Source organism: Lithobates pipiens, unplaced genomic scaffold (assembly GCF_037356315.1).
Source record: "Lithobates pipiens isolate NorthernLeopardFrog02 unplaced genomic scaffold, aLitPip1_a1.2 Scaffold_13, whole genome shotgun sequence".
In the NCBI taxonomy this organism is placed as follows: Eukaryota; Metazoa; Chordata; class Amphibia; order Anura; family Ranidae; genus Lithobates; species Lithobates pipiens.
The window spans coordinates 356,149,377-356,166,979 of record NW_027507718.1 but is presented as its reverse complement, the minus strand read 5'-3'; the positions used below and the strand labels follow the sequence as shown (position 1 = coordinate 356,166,979).

The 17,603-nt window shown below is 42.7% G+C and overlaps 1 protein-coding gene across 3 annotated transcripts in view; it reads left to right on the top strand.

The window, feature by feature from the left end:
* The first annotated feature begins 11,839 nt into the window (after positions 1–11,839).
* Positions 11,840–17,603, top strand: part of FSTL5 (follistatin like 5) — an 808,279-nt gene continuing 802,515 nt past the window's right edge. For 2 of the 3 annotated variants that reach the window (XM_077477144.1, XM_077477141.1), the window contains exon 1: positions 11,840–12,230. The gene's annotated coding sequence lies outside the window, so the exon portion shown is untranslated. Of the gene's footprint in view, positions 12,231–17,409; positions 17,555–17,603 lie in introns of those variants that run through there. The other variant, XM_077477142.1, reaches the window with a different exon arrangement.

Below are 17,603 nucleotides of genomic sequence, written 5' to 3'. Positions count from 1 at the left end.
ATACTTGTTCAAGGTCAGTGGCTCAAATGTTTAAAGCCAGAGGATCATTATAGCGGTGATGCAGCTAGCAATTATAGGAAGAAACAGAAATACGGGACATCAGTGGCAGTTCAGATCTATGTCTCTGTAATGGTATCCTTTGTTTTTTATGAGAGGTGGTCTGCATCATTAACATCCTGATATAGTTGCTTCATACTCTTTTTAACTCTTCTATTAATCCAGTTCTACCCTTTTTATAGAATGTGGACACGTGCTAGTAAGTTAAATCAAATGCCAGATTCCTACATATGTATGGGTCCACAACAGCAAAATCCTATCGCTATAGATCTTTAGGAAGGTATTTCATTCTCACAGCTGTACTCTTTAATTATTCCTTTTGCTGTTTACTTTCTGCACAATCCAGAAGGAGCCTGGCAAGCTTGATTGGCTTCATAATGACAGAGGCTGGGAGGAACCCAAGAAGTTTCACACAGAGATTTGCTGCCATAGTTCACAATATAATAAGTCATACTGCAGTGTGCTTAAAATGGTAAAATCAGATTATGTTGGGTGTGCATTGTAAAATACGTTTTTTTTTAAGCAACTATTTATGCTCACAAATCCTGTTCAACTTTGAACCTCCACTATAAAACCACAGATCTTATGTTTAACCTCATTATGCTCAAGTCACGGGGATAGGAATAATTTTTTCAGCCATTTCATTGTACCTTTCAAATCTCATTGAAGCTGAAAATAACTGTTATTTTTTTTAAAAATTAGTATCCTTATGCTAGTGGTCTGTGATTTGAGCCTAACTGTCTTATTTTCCTATTGCTAGCTCCAGGTTATGGAGCCCCTAAGTGTATTTCCCCACCCTCACCATGTGCCTAGATGACCTATTTCTAGGCATAAACACTATCACATGGAAAGAAGTGGGCCCAGGGATCTCCAAACTATGACCCCCCAGCTGTTGCGGAACTAGACATTCCATGAGGCATTGTAAAACTCTGACATTCTCAGACATGACTAGGCATACTGGGAATTGTAGTTTCTGAACAACTGGAGGGCCATAATTTGTGAACCACTTAGACTAATCATTTACAAAGTCAGCATTTGAATAGCAGTTACTATGGGTCCACTAGTGGCAGAGAGGCACGTGACGTCACCACGATCCTCGAGTCCTGGAAGGGAGAGTTGCTCCTAGTTCGACCAGCCAGCCGGCTTGTTTGTTTTAAGGCACATACACATTTCCTTTGATGTAAGTGCAATATTTTAAATATTCTGAATAAAAATGTTAAGGATTTTATGTTAGGATGAGCCTTTAGGATAACGCCTCCTGGATGAGTGGCCCATTTGGCCTAAAAGAGGTTCCTCGGACGGTGTAAAGGACCTGGCTGGGTTTAAAGCCACAAGTGTCACTGACCTTCCCTGATTTGTAGTCTGTGCTATATAAAGGTACAGTATGGTACATTTTCATGTTTAGTATATACGGGAGAGCTTGTAGTAACCATTGTATTCCACAGGGATAACAGTCTGGAAAATACCAGTCTGTGATTAATACGCCAGGTTACTGAAGTTGATTTTTAAAGCCATTGAAGCTATGTAATCATTTTAAGTAATATTCAGTTGACTGCATGTTCTCTAGCTACTTTTAATCTGCAGAATTGTACTGAATGTTCATTACTTTCACTACAGTCTTAAAGAAGTGGTATAAAAATGGAAAATCTTGATTACATTTCTGAAACCATTTTAACTGCTGTCACTGTTAAATGTAACTATTAAAATGAGGATATATAAAATATTCCTATTAAAATGTGTAAAATACTACAAAGGTGCCATAAATCATTTGACAGACATGTTGTTATTGTCATTTGTTTAAGTGATCTGCATAATTATTCACCACTAAGCATTTTTTAAATTTTAGTGTTGGAATCAAAATAAATGTAATTGGGATTTTAATTACTGATCTGCACAGAATACTTGAAAGTGGAATAAGTCAACATAATTTTCCCAAAATGTTTACAAATAAGAAATCTTAAGCAGGGTTTCTCCACTAGGGTTCCTCCAGTGGTTGCTAGGGGTTCCTTGAGAAATTAGCAAATTGCTGCCTCTAAGATAAGTTCCCACTGACACCATTGATATTTTTATCTATCTGTTATGGGGTAATTCTTCTCAATGACCACAAGTGTAAGGAGCACTCTTCTCACTGACCACCACACTAATGTATCACAAGTTGTAGATATAGTCATTTTTAGAAGGGGTTCCCTAAGACCAGAAAACCATATCAAGGGTTCCTCTGTGTTCAAAAGGTTGAGAAAGGCTGATCTAAACTATGTATTCATTTGTATGTATTGTATATGTATTACCTTGCTGCAATCCCCTAAATGACCCTTGTGTGAGCCTCTGTGGTGCAACCAGCTGCCTTCTGATAATTGGTTGAATGGAATAAATGGTTAAATACTACCCCAGTTTTTTTTTTTTTTTATAAAGTAAATAAGAACTAATGCAAGATAAGGTCCTAGAAAAATACCAGTCAGGGATGGGTTCGAGGGTGGATGCCTATATTTCATACCACTGCATATATGATCTTTTTTATTACATTCCATCTCCTTTTTGTGGGGTTAAGGTGACCTAATCTTGACCGAAAGCAAGGGAGAGAACAGTTCATAGCAAGTGAGCAACAGACAATACAACTTCTCAATTTCACTAAGGGTTCGTTTACATGTGTTTGGGGGGAGGTAAAAAGGAACAGCTAAGTTAAGTTTTTAAGTCCCCCCCCCCCCCCATCTGTCTCTCTTATGCTGCAAAGATAATGGAGGGGATAAACATATGCTGCAGATACAATGCTTTGTATGCGGTGCAACAGAAATTATCTTCTCTGTCACGTGACGTCGCCACGATCCTCGAGTTCCGGAAGGACGGGTTGCTTCTAGTTCAGCCAGCTGTCCAGCTTGTTTGGTTTAAGGCTCATACACAATTCCTTTGATGTAAGTGCAATATTTTAAATATTCTGAATAACATTTTTAAGGATTTTATGTTAGGGTGAGCCTTTACGATAACGCCTCCTGGATGAGTCCTATAAGAGGTTCCTTGGATGGTGTAAAGGCCCTAGCTGGGTTTAAAGCCCCAAGTGTCACTGACCTTCCGTGATATGAGGTCTGTGCTAGCTGGTAAGCAAGCAATTTGTTTATGGTGGAGGTGACAGCTGAAGGATCACACACTATACGGTAGTGGATGGTGCAGATACTGTTAAACAATATTTGCAACACATTTGGACTTTATTAGATCACTGATGTTTGGAGCATTCCATTTCTTATTTTATTTTCTCTTTCTATCTTTTATCTTATTTACAGTACAACTCTATATATGAATATCTTCTCTGTCACCTTCAGCAGGTATAAAGAAGGGGGACCTGGGTTTTAGTGGTTAAAACAAGCAGTGAGGAAGCAATACAAAACCTCCTCACTGCTTGTCAAATGCTCTATGAACAGAGATCTGAAAGCAGATTGTTCTTCTAATGCCACACGCACACGATTGGACTTTCAGGCAGACTTTGTCCGGCGTACCGGAATCTGTCCGACAATTCGACCGTGTGTGGGCTACACCTGACTTTTTTTCCCAAAAGTCAGGCGGACCTATAAATAAAACATGTTTCAAATCTATCTGATGGACTCAAGTCCGACAGACTAAAAATTGGGAAAACCGTTTGTCTGTGTGCTAGTCCAATGGACCAAATACGACGCAAGGGCAGCTATTAGCTACTGGCTATTGAACTTCCTTGTTTTGTCCCGTTTACGTCATCACGTTCAAAACTAACGGACTTAGTCCGGTCGTGTGTGGCCAAGTCCGTTTGGTCAGAAAATCCGTCAGACCTCTGCCGAAAGTCTGTCGGGAAGATCGTCGGACCTAGTCCGTTGAAAAGTCTGATCGTGTGTATGCAGCATAAGAGCAACACTAATGTAAACTAGTAATTTTCAAATGAGCTTTTGCTCATTTCAAATACCCAATCAAGTGCCTCATTTTATGCGATATAAAACAGAAAGTTTTTTTTATCTACCAGGACATGTGAATTTAAGGTGGGCTCAAAAATGATTTCTTTGGTAAATTGGTTACAACATGTGCATTTCAGTATATTATATATGATATAGCTTAGAAATTCTCATGTGCCATGCGTCCTTTGGAATACTTTTTCCTGTAATACTGTCCTTACATATAAATGCATGTCGCTAATAGGAATTAACTTCAGGTGATAATGTAAATAGAAGTGTTATATGTAGATTGTCAAGAAATGAAATATTTTATTGTATTGTTAATTGCTGCCTTTTACAGAAACCCGCTTAGCAGAAAACATAAATTATGTAATGACTATATGCATCCCATATTCCTTTTTATGTTTTATGAGAAAATCTGAAGTACCTGTAATGAATAGCAAATTAATTCTGAAGAGGCTGAGTACATTTGAAGGCACAGCATGTATGATTTTATATTGTCGGATTAAGGTTTACTGTCTGTCTGCCCAGGACGCCACTCCTTCTCATGGCACTAGGGGGCATTGTTCCCAGCGGCTGCTCTGTCCCTACAAGAACTTGGCACTCAGCCATAACAGGCTGTAGAAGATTTTAAGAAGCTTATTTTTTATATTAAGTGCACATAAGTTTTAAAAGAAAAAGTGTTTTTATAAATGTAATATTGTAATGACTGAAAAATGCATAAACCAAGAACAAAGAACAGAACCCACCCAGACCAACCTGAAGGGCAGGTGAGAAAATGTCTATTAAACCAATGCACAAGGAAAGCCCAACGACACTTGACATAAATAATAACTCTGGGGTAAGCAAATATTATCTAAATTGAAGAGTCAGGTGTATTCATACTTGACTATTGGGGTGTTTTGTGTATTTCTTCCAGATCTGTGAAGCAAATCAGTATGAAATGTGCAGGAGCTCCCTTTATTAAAGACCAGTCCGTGCTGGTCCTTCTCCTTGTGCAGGGTGCGTGGTCTTGTATTTGCCCCTCTGTAGTTTATTAAAGGCAGCCTGTAGTGAGTGGGCCTGCTGCCCCAGCTCCGCTCTCTGCCCAGGCTATATACAGTACAGTGATGATGTCACCGCTATTTTTACAACATGAAAACTGGGTTTACAAAGGTCGTTGGCAAAAACAAAGTGGATTTATATCCTTTGTGGCTACAGAGCAATATATTTAAATTCGTTTTTTTATGCTCGGAATTTAGCTTTAAGGCAGATCCGAATTATTGCAATGGCGGTCATGAAACGCATCAGGGGGGCTGCCATAGCCAGTACGTTAGCAATATGTACTAGTACTGTTCTTTAACAAACAAATGTGCTTTCATAACCTGGAGACCTGGTTTATTTATCCATGATATGTATTTAAAGGGCACATAAGAAGAAAGAAAAACGCTTAACCTCCAAAAAGCCTTTTCTACAGTAGAGATGTTTTCTTAAACTAATAGAATATGAAGGTTACCTACATTTATAAAGGTGAATATCATGATTGCAGAGCTTAGGCTGGAATTTTGTTTTTCAGATAAGACTGTGTTTTTCTTTTTAATACTTAATTATGAAACTATGAAAGGAAGTCTCAGGTGGGCTGGGCTTAAAACAGATTTACCATATACAATGAACCTCACGGGATATGCTTACATGGATGAATGGAATAATCTCCATGGAAGTTTCATGTAACAAGCTAAAAATACACCATGACAACTGTTATTTTTCCCTTTATAAAGGAGATACATGTGCAGGCTGATCCCTTCTAAGAATACAGCTTGTCTAGCTATCTTTGTCTTGTAAATAATAAACATGTCATACTTACCAGCTCTGTGTAATAGTTTTGTACATAGCAGCCCCAATCCTCCTCTTGTGGGGTCCCCCACCAGTTTCTCTTGTCTTCTGCGTACCCCTATATCAAGATGCTTGCTATTGGGGAACTCATGCAGGCTCGATCACAAGCCATATACAATGCGGCACAGTCTCGCTACCTTTTCTCTGCCTGCCAGATTTGATTGACAGTAGCAGGAGCCAATGGCTCTCACTGCTACCCAGCCTCCAATGAGAGGAGAGGGGAGAAGAGCAGTGCTGCTGCAAATGTACACAGCACTGGATAGAGATAAGGCTCAGGTAAGTATTTGGGGGTGGGGGTAAGTGATTTTAAAGTCTTGTTTTGTTTAAAGAAAAAAAAAATGTTACAATTACGTCCTATGTGCAGTGGGTTTCTACAGAGCAGCACCGATCCTCCTCTTCTCAAGTCCCTCTTTGCTGCTCCTGGTCCCTCCCCCCTGTCGAGTACCACCACAGCAAGCAGCTTGCTATGGGGGCACCCGAGCAGAGCTGCAGCTCTGTGTGTCCATTCAGATATGAAGCTGCCTTTCGGCCCACCCCTCTATCTCCTGATATGCTAACTGACTTTGACTGACAGCCACGGGAGCCGCTGCTGTGTCTTAGCCAATCAGGAGGGAGAGTCTTGGACGACCGAGGGACTCATGGACATCGCTAGATAAAGATGGGCTCAGGTAAGTATTATGTGGTGCTGGGGAGGCTGCCACACACAGAAGGCTTTTTTGCCTTATTGCATAGAATGCATTAAGATAAAGAAAACCTTCTGACTTTACAACTCTTTTAAAGGAGTTCCTTGGCAGTAAACTCTGTTACACCATTTGCACCTACCGGTAAGCCTATAATAAGGCTTACTGTAGGCACTGTGAATATCTGCTAAACTTGCACAGTTTAGGAGATATTCAGAGTGCATGTTGCCAATGACATCACCGGCACATGCGCTCTGAAGGTCTGGCTTACAGTGCTGGAACTTCAGAGCCTGTGGCATAAATGGTGTCTCCCGCGTGCATACGTGGCATTGACGCCATCATGCTCCTGACCACTCATGTAGATGGAGGCCGCAAACCCACAAGGAAGACTGGGGGAAGATGTCAGCTCTCTAGTTGGTGACATTGCGGCACTGGAGGGATTTGTTCTAAGGTAAGTTTCTCATAATGTGCTAGTATGCAATGCCTTAATGCATTACCTTAATGCATTCCCTGCAAGGCAATGCTATAATGTACATACTAGCACATTATAACATTGCCTTGCAGGGAATGCATTAAGGTAAAAAGTTTTTACCTTTAGAACAATTGAATGCTTTTAAGTCACTTCACCAGGCCAAGCATGCAAAGTGGAGCCAGTACACATAAGCCGCACACTTGTCCTATTCCAGGGTCTTAGAAAATATTGAATTAATTGAATCACCATGGCAGCCAGGCATCCAGCATTTTTGGAAGGAGCGGAAAGACAGCACTGGTAATTGCCATCTTTTTCTGTACAGGTTACCTTTAACCGTGTAGAGACCGGGTGCGTTTCTGGAATACTTTGGTGAGTGGACAGTGCTAGATTGCTTTCACTCTGCTATAGATGATAACCTGTTGGTACTGAATATATAGTTAAAGTGTTATTAAACCAAGTTGAAAATGAAAAAAAATAAATAAATAGTCTGACATATTCTTGTTTGCTAATGGCATGCTTTTGTTCGGTTACTTCTGTCTATCACAGGAATACACTGTCTGTTCATATTCCCTATCTACACTTCCTTTGCTGCAGTGGCTCCTATCACTAATGCTGTCTCTATGAAGCCTCCGTAGAGCGCACACTTCCTATTTAATGACTACACAACAAAGTCCTGCCACTCACAGAAAGGCTAGAGATGAAGAGGACATTTGACCTACCCACCTGCTATTGATTAACTGCACAGGTAATACATATATTTGCAAGCAAGTTATATGAGAATAAATAAAAATTCTGAACAGGGCAGATGGATATACATGAAAACATGATTTACTTTGAGGGTTTAATAGTTGTGTACAGTATATGTACAGTACTTGCTAGATAAACTCATGCTTCTGCACATGTTCTTCTTCTGTGTCAATAAAGTGTGAACCTGTACAGATGTAAAATCACACAATACTGTGTACTCAATATCACCCTACTGATAGTACACAATTTGTTCAATGTGGATACACAACAACAATATACAGGGAATGGTCAAATTTAAAGCAGACCTCCAGAAATAAAACAAAAAACATTCTCAATTTACATTCCTTCCCCCTTCACAGGGTAAAATAACTAACATATTTTCGTGTGTGCGTGTGTGTTGGTGTTGTTTATTTATTTATTTATTTTGATCCAGCCTGTCCCCCATTTAAATTCTTGCTTAGATGTAAATAATGTTCCCCAGCTCCTAAATGCTCCTCTGGAGACATTGGCTTCTGTCTGCAAGATGGTAGACCTGGAACTTGTCATCAAGGGGTCAACTGCCTGTACCTAGAAGGGACAGCTATCTCCCAGTGACATCAGAGATGAAAAGAGTGGTGTAGGACCCGTTGTGTGGCGGCCAAGCTGTGGATCACAGCAGGACAATGCTGGAGTCACTGGGTGGGTGAGTATATGAATTCTGGATAAAAGCTATGAATAAACGTAAGAAGGCAAGGCCTGCTACTCCAACAGTCAAATATGGACCTCTGGGACTGTGCTGTTAGCCCATGCTATGAATTTTTTTTTTTTTTTAATACCAACTAAATACCTTTTTTTTTTCTCATCTTGTTGCAGTCACATGGCTGCACAAACTCCTGTACCTCCCTCTTCCTTTGTGGTCCGTGGGGTACTACAGGAGCCTTGAGTGACTGGGAATTGGTGTTAGTGGTGGACTGTACTAGACATTGGTTAGGAAATTCCAGCCAACGTTCTCATCTCTCTCATAGAAATGAAGGGGACAAAAAAGAACTGAAAGAGGCAACAAACAATTTAAAAAGGAATGCACAGGGAGAAAAATTAAGGACATAGCAAAGCTAAATATAAAGTGTACTGCACTATTTGCATGTTGATTTTAATATTTGCCTGAAGATACAGTTTAAAGCTGAACTCTGACATAAGCAAATATTGTTGTGTGTTCTCATGTAAATCTTGGCACCTTTTGTGTATTTCTTTCACATCTTTGCAATAATCCAGGGTAAAACTCCAGTAAAAAGATCAGTCACTGTTGCTCTCTCTCCTTGTGCAGGATGACTGGTCTTGTATCCACCCCAGGCAGTCTGTAGTGGATGGGGTGCTAAGCCCTTCCCATATTTTTGCTCTGGGAGGCACACAATGTTAGACTTTGCTGAAGACAGAGCAGTAAAAGTAGTATTAAACCCTCAGCGTGTTTAGTTTTAAGCCAAACTCCACAAAAAATCTATTCTTTTTCCATTCCTGAATCCAACCACCCTCTAAACCATCCTACTACTGTATATGTAAGGTTTTTCTTACCTGGTGAAGACAATTATAATCACCTGAATCCCCCTTTCAGGTCCTTCGCTGACGCTATTTCCACCTTTGGGGACTGCTAACCCAGCTCCAATGTTAACCCTTGTTGGCTGGTCCCAATCATTCCCCTCTGTCTGATGTTAGATCTCTTTCTGGATCCTAAGAATACCCCTCCACTGGCCCACCAATGGGAATAGTTCACATCACCATGGACAATGACAGTGATGTGGTCACCCAGAAGAAAGTAAATAATACAAAAACATTCTTATTGGACTAAGCCATAAAGAACCATTACTCCATACTCATACTCCTGGACCTCTTTTCTGTCTTCGACATAGTTGAACACCTGCTCCTCCTCAGCAAACTACACTCCCTTGGCCTCCGTGATTCTGCTTTATCCTGGTTCTCCTATCTATCTCAGTGCCCTTTCAGTGTCACTTACAACTCCATCTCCTCCGCTCCCCTTCCTGTTTTTGTTGAGGTACTCCAAGGCTCCGTCCTTGGGTCTCTCCTATTCTCACTCTATACCTCTTCCCTGGGCCAGTTGATAACCTCCCATGGCTTCCAACCTCTATGCTGATGACACCCAGATCTATCTATCCCCTCCTCCACTCACCCCCCTGATCTCCTCAAGAATCTCAAACTTACTGAATGACATATCGGTATGGATGCCACACCACTTTCTCACAATCAAACTTTCTAAAACTGAGCTTGTTATATTTCCTCCTTCCCGCCCCCCCCCCCCCCCCCCCCCAGTGACTTTACCATTGAGATCAACAGCACAACCATTGGTCCCTTCACACATGCCAGGGTACTGGGTGTAATCCTTGACTCTGACCTCTCCTTCACTTCAGCCCCACAACCAATCACTGGCTAAATACTGCCGCCTTAACCTCCGCAACATCTCCAGAATTCGACCCTTCCTGACTAATGACACCACAAAGCAACTTATTCACTCCTTGATTATTTCCCGCCTTGACTAATGCAACTCTCTCCTTAATGGCCTACCCTTACGCAGGCTACCCCCCCTTCAATCTGTTATAGACGCAGCACTGGAGGGGACACCAGAGACACTGCTCGCACCTTGTCACCCATCATACTGGAGTGGACACCAGAGCTGCTGCTTGCACCTTGCCACCCGCCATGCTGGAGGGGACACCAGAGCCGCTGCTCACATCTCGCCACCCGCCGTTTAGCCACTGCTTGCAGATCGCCGTTCTGGAGGAGACACCAGCGCCGCAGTGCTGGAGGGTACACCAGAGCTGCTGCTCGCACCTTGCCACCCGCCGTGCTGGAGGGGACAACAGACCTGCTGCACGCAATTCGTCACCCACCGCGCTGGAGGGGACACCAGAGCCGCTGCTCGCAGCTCACCACCCGCCGAGCTAAAGGGAACACCAGAGCCGCTGCTCGCACATCGCCACCCGCCGAGCTGGAGGGGACACCAGAGCCGCTGCTCACGCTTTGCCACCGGCCGCGTTGGAGGGGACACCAGAGCCGCTGCATGCCACTCGTCACCCACCATGCTGGAGGGGACACCAGAGCCGCTGCTCGCACCTCGCCATCCACTAAGCTGGAGGGGAAACCAGAGCCGCTGCTCATACCTTGCCACCTGCTGCGCTGGAGGGGACACCAGAGCCGCTACAAGCAACTTATCACCCACCGTGCTGGAGGGAACACCAGAGCCACGAAAGGGACACCAGAGCTACTATTCACATCTCGCCACCTGCCGTAGAGCCATTGCTCGCAGATCGCCATTCTGGAGGAGACACCAGAGCCACTGCCCGCACTTCGCCATCCACCGTGCTGGAGGGTACAGCAGAGCTGCTGCTCTCACCTTGCCACCCACCACACTGGAGGGGACACCAGAGCCTCTGCTCGCACCTCGCTACCCACTGCGCTAGAGGAGACACCAGAGCCGCCGCTCCCACCTCACCACCCGCCATAGAGCCACTGCTTCCACCTCGCTGTTCTGGAGGTGCCACCAGAGCCGCTGCCCGCACCTCACCACCTAGAGGGGGCCCACCCTCTGTGCTGGAGGGGACACCAGAGCAATTGCCTGCCCCCCTACCTAGATGAGGGTTTACAACCAATTTAGGATAGTAAAAAAAAGCCTTTAGAACTACAGTACTTTAAACTGGAACATAGGCAAGGATTAGAAGATAAAGAGTGTGCATTGTCAGTAAGTGATGAAATGAGCTGGTGAAAGTGCTTCCAAACATGGAGGGTTTAATATGAGTATAAAGCTCCTCCAATCCGTGTAGGACCATGGAGCTCCAGTAATCCGTTTATGACCACGGAGCTCCCCCAATCCGTTTATGACCACGGAGCTCCCCCAATCCGTGTAGGACCACGGAGCTCCTCCAAGCCGTGTATGACCACGGAGCTCCCCCAATCCGTGTAGGACCACGGAGCTCCTCCAAGCCGTGTAGGACCACGGAGCTCCCCCAATCCGTGTAGGACCATGGAGCTCTCCACCCCCTCCTCTCCGTGCTGTCAGGGAGGCTTCCACTTGAAGCGCTTGCATGAAATCCGTTAAAGAGTGGAAGAAGCAGATGGAATGACAGCTGAAATGACGTGTGTAGTACGGGGAGGCGGGGAGGTCCCTGTGAAGAGCAGATCGGAGGCAGTGGGCATGGCTTGATCGGAGACTGGGAGTAGGGAGTAGCGCTGTGATCACAGGCGCTGTCCACTTCTCTGCTGGTTCTGAAGTCTGGCGGCCATCCAGCGTCCATCTCTGAGTCCTGACCTCCGTACACCTCCGTACACAGGGAGAGGAGCCCCGGACACAGCTGGGGGGCAGAGCACTGTCCTCTATCTAGCCTCGGATATCGCTGTCAGCACTTGTTGGGATTTCTACCTTGCTGTATCTGAATACTTTTTGTTGGATTTAGTGTGGCTTTTTTTTTTTTCTGGATTACCCTAAGAAGACTTCATCCAGCCCAGGTACAGTGCCCTAGTAAAGTGTGATCCCTATTGTGACACCTAGGAGAGGGAGCAGCCTCATCTATTGTGTTAGTGTAGTGATGATCATTAGCACATCATGCAACCATGACACCATCAGGTCTGCTGGAAGTGTGCAAACTTCTGATGAAGTTAATATAAAAGTTTCCGTTGATGTGCACAACCTCTGCTGCATGAATGGGGAGCAGAAGGTGATGTGAGATCTTTATTAATGAGCCTTCCATTCAGCCCTTGTCATTCTGTTGCCTTAGTAGTCTCGCTAAAAGCTGCAATTGAAAGCAGCCAGTGTGTGCTGTGAGCTAACAACTTTGTGTCTGCATAGATGATTCTGTATAGAGAGCTGCTTACAGGTTGTGGAGTGTGGAAGGGACACTGAGCAGACTGATAGTAGATGTATAGTAGATGTATAGTTTTCTGGGGAGGCCACAGATTGTGTGCATTGTTTCTGCACAATGTCAGCTGCTAGATCTCTCCACATCACAAGCTGGGGGAAAGCAATCTCCATAGACAGCTTTATTACCAGCTGCTCCCAAATGCTCACAATACTACAAGTGATAATCATAAGCCTCCTGTTTCCTGAATGGGCTGATGAATCTGTGATCACTACAAGTTGCTGAGTTTGATGAAGTGGGCATAGGGGCAGATCTCAGTTTATTAGAAGTGGATCATGCTGGGGCTATAGGCAGGTTATGACATGGATTTTCCTTTTCTCACTGCTTTCTGTAGTGTGCTGCTCATTATATAATTGCAGTCTGTGTAAGCTTTTTGGCTTGCGCAGAAGATTTGCACTAATCGTATTGATCGAAGAGAATACACGATGTCATGTACGTGGCAAACTCATTTGTAAAGTGAATTAAAACTGGCTTCTGGCAATGAAAATCCCAGCACGGTTCATGGCCATTTCTATAGGAGTTTTCAAAGGAACAAGCACAGTGGTTCAGCTAACACACATAATAACCGAAAGCCTCCAACACATAAACACTTGATAAAAGCAGAGAACTGGAGAAGTGGGGGTGTTGCCCAGATAAGCCAATCAGAGTCTTCTATACATTTTTTTTAGGAAAAAAATGGCTGATGGAATAGGTAAACCCCAAGTTTTAGGGTCACCATACATGTTACAATCTGACCATATGACCTCTGTACAATCACCTGTAGCTTTACTAAAAAACATATATAGATATCTATATATATATATATATCTATATCTATATATATATATATATATATATATATATATATATATATATATATATATATATATATATATAGATATATGTATAGATAGATAGATAGATATCTATCTATCTGTCTATAGGTAGGGTATCGACCTTATACATAGCTTTAGTAAAAAAAAAAAAAATACATGTATATCTATCTATCTATCTATCTATCTATCTATATTATATATATATATATATATATATATATATATATATATATATATATATATTTATAAGGTCGATACCCTATGTATAGCCACTTCAAGAGGAGGTCCAGGCTAAATTAAAAGTCAGCAGCTGCAAATACCTAATATTAGGATACTTACCTCCATCCGAATTTGCCATCGGCTTTTGGGTGCTGTCACCGCCATTGCTTCTAAGGGAAACCGGCAGTGAAGCCTTCCGGGCTTCACAGTTGGTTCCCTACTGTGCATGTGCAAAGCACGTTGCACTTTCTCAATGGGCCGGCATTGCTGGAAGGAGGAGGGGGGCAGAACTTCAGGGTGATCTTACTGCAGCAAGATCACCCAGAAGTGGGAGCTGGTACCTGTCAAAACCAGGTATCCGCTCCCCCCCCCCCCCCCCAAATGGTGCCAAATGTGGCACCGGAGAGGGAGAAAAGACAGATAAGCTGAGCTTCTACTTTTGGGTTGAGCTTTGCTTTAAAGCGGTTGTAAAGGTTTTTTTTTTTTTTTTTATAACAAACATGTTATACTTACCTCCTCTGTGCAAGGGTTTTGCACAGTACAGCCCCGATCCCCCTCTTCTGAGGTCCCCCAGTGGCGCTCCTGGCTCCTCCCTGCATTGGGTTCCCCTGGGGTCCCATGGGGTCACTCGTGTGGGCGTGCTCCAGAGTCCTGCTGCTGCGTCCATTGACAAAAACAGCAGGACTCGGCCCCGCCCCCCGGTTCCTGTATCACTGGATTTAAATGGCAGCAGCGGGAACCAATGGCTCCTGCTGCTATCAATCTATCCAATGAGGACCCGAGACAGTGGCTGTATCTGCTGGGCTCGTTCTCATTGCTGGAAAGATCGGCTTCAGTCAGTAAAAGGGGGGCTGTGGGGGGGCTGCTGCATTAGGAAACGTTTTATACTTTAATGCATACAATTCATTAAGGTGAAAAACCTCAAGAGTTTACAACCCCTTTAACCTTTGGAAGATTTACCCCCCTTCATGAGCAGGCCATTTTTCATGTTTTGCTATTCAGCATTGCATTACTTTAACTGACAATTGTGCAGTCATGCAACGCTGCACCTAAATAAAATGTATGTCATTTTGTTCCCACCTGGACTATCCAGTTGATTTTTTTTTCCCTCAATAATTTATTTTATTTTATCAAGTTATCCAATTGATTTTTATCCAATCAGGCAGACCCTTGTGTTACCTATATTTTGGTAGCTCTAATGGTGGTCACACATGCTTTGTTTGTTTATCTGATCAATGTGCAACTCAATCAAAACAATCAAAGCCGATCAACTCTGCGTATAGAATTGGGTATATGGGATTGTATGATATTATTATTATTATTTTTTTTGTAGTTGAACTGGGTGGACTTGTGTCTTTTTTCAACCTGCCTATGTAACTATGTAAAGCCACAAACAATAGAATTACCCTAACTTTTAATCGATGTAGACTCAATCTCAATTGGATTTGATGAAACTGAATCGATCGGCCAGGATGGAATATTAATGATTTGTTATGCACCGAGATACTTTGCTCATGAATACGATCATATTTCTACCGATCAGATTATGAGATTACATGGTGGAAACAGAGATGCGATTGATTACTTATGATTGTAAATCGCAGCCGCATTTTACTTATCAATCAAAGTCCACTTCCCCATGTCCTGGCATATAGTTTAAAGGTTTCTATCAAAAGAGATTTATCAGAAAAGAAATCAATAATTTATCATAGCATGTATGGCCACCATAAAATAGATTGTGCAATCAGATTGTAATGTGTGTGCCGAGCTGTAGATACAAAGAAGCTCTATTATATTCTCTAAATAGCACATCATGATACAAGTCACACTTGAATTGCTCTAGGCACACCTTTATCTCCCAGCGGATGCACACATTTCCTCTATTTGTAGGTGACAGAGCATTAAACCCATAAGGACTGAATACGTTTTGTGACTGCCACTTTGCTGACGCCTGACATCTATAACCATCACAGCTTTCACTTGCTGAGTCAAATGAATGTCAGAAAAGAAATGGCAGCTACTCTATATTTTACAGAGAGCTCTCTTTTATTTCACCCGTCCACGGAATAATACACTTGGCTTCTGTTCTCCCTTAAATCGCCTTCTATTTTCCTGCAAGTAGCACCGATATTATTCAACCTCCTGTCTGATCATCTACTAAATGTCCTGTAAAATCCAAAGGACAAGCTGATTAATATAAAAGAGCTCTTAACATTCAAAGATATGTATATAAAACCTCCCATGTAGTGGACTTGAGCTGTTTTATTGTATTAGAACTACTTTGCAATGGATCTGCCTGCAACCTGTTGTTGTACTCAATAAGCCATTTCACACTGAGGAGAGACCACCTATAGGGACTATAAATGGGTTTAATAATGGGAGGCCAGTAATGTAAAGGAATATATCCCCTATTTGATTCTCTTGGGTCATTATCTCTGTCTCAAAAAGCTTTAAGTCATTTTTAATGTGATATATTAATAATGCAGGCATACCCCACTTTTAAGTACGCAATGGGGTTTATTTACTAAAGCTGGAAAGTGCAAAATCAGGCTCACTTCTGCATAGAAACCAATGTGCTTCCACGTTTTATTACCAAAGATTAATTGAACAATCTGGGGTTAGAAGCTCATTGGTTTCTATGCAGAAGTGAGCCTGATTTTGCACTTTTCAGTATTTAGTAAATAAACCCCATTGTGAACTTAAAAGTGGGGTATGCCTGTATATACACTCACCAGCCACTTTATTAGCTACACATGTTCAATTGCTTGGTAACACAAATTGCTAATCGGCCAATCACATCACACCAACTCAATGCACTTTGACATCTAATCTAGACATGGTGAAAACGACTTCCTGAAGGTCAAACCGAGCACAAGAATGGGGAAAAAAAGGGATTTAAGTGACTTTGAATGTAACATGGTTGTTGGTGCCAGATAGGCTGGTCTGAGTATTTTAAAAACTGCTGATCTACTGGGATTGTCACACAAAACCATCTCTAGGGCTTACAGAGAATGGTCCAAAAAAGAGAAAATATCCAGTGAGCGGAAGTTGGCAGTTGTGTGGACGAAAATACCTTGTTGATGTCAGAGGTCAGAGGAGAATGGGAAGAGATGATAGAAAGGCAACACTAATGCCGCATACACACAATGGGACTTTCTGGCAGAAAAGGTCAGACGGAATCATTTCATTGGATATTCCGATCGTGTGTGGGCTTCAATTCGCACAGGCTCACCGAAGTTGGACTATAGAAGATTGGAAAAATGTTTCCTGGTCTCAATTTCAGCTGCGACATTCAGATGGTAGTATCAGATTCTGGCTTAAACAACATGTAAGCATTGATCCATCCTGCCTTGTATCAACAGCTCAGGCTAGTGGTGGTGGTGTAATGGTGTGGTGTAATGGTGTGGGGGATATTTTCTTGGCACACTTTGGACCGCTTAGTACCAATTGAGCATTGTTTAATCGTTACGGCCTACCTGAGTATTGTAGCTGACCATGCCCATCCCTTTATGACTACAGTGTACCCAATTTCTGATGGCTCCTTCCAGCAGGATAATGCACCATATCACAAAGCCCAAATCATCTCACCACTGGTCTCTTGAACATCACAATGAGTTCACTGTACACCAATGGCCTCCACAGTCACCAGATCTCAATCCAATAGAGCACCGTTGGGATGTGGTGGAACAGGGGATTTACATCATGGATGTTCAGACAAATCTGCAGCAACTGCGTGATGCTATCATGTCAATATGGACCAAAATCTCTGAGGAATGTTTCCAACATCTTGTTGAATCTATGCCACAAAGAATTAAGGCAGTTCTGAAGGCAAAAGGGGGTCCAACCTGGTACTAGCAAGGTGTCACTAATAAAGTGGCTGGTTAGTGTATGTATTTGGTGTACTTTCTCTGATTCCCTATGCCGTGGCT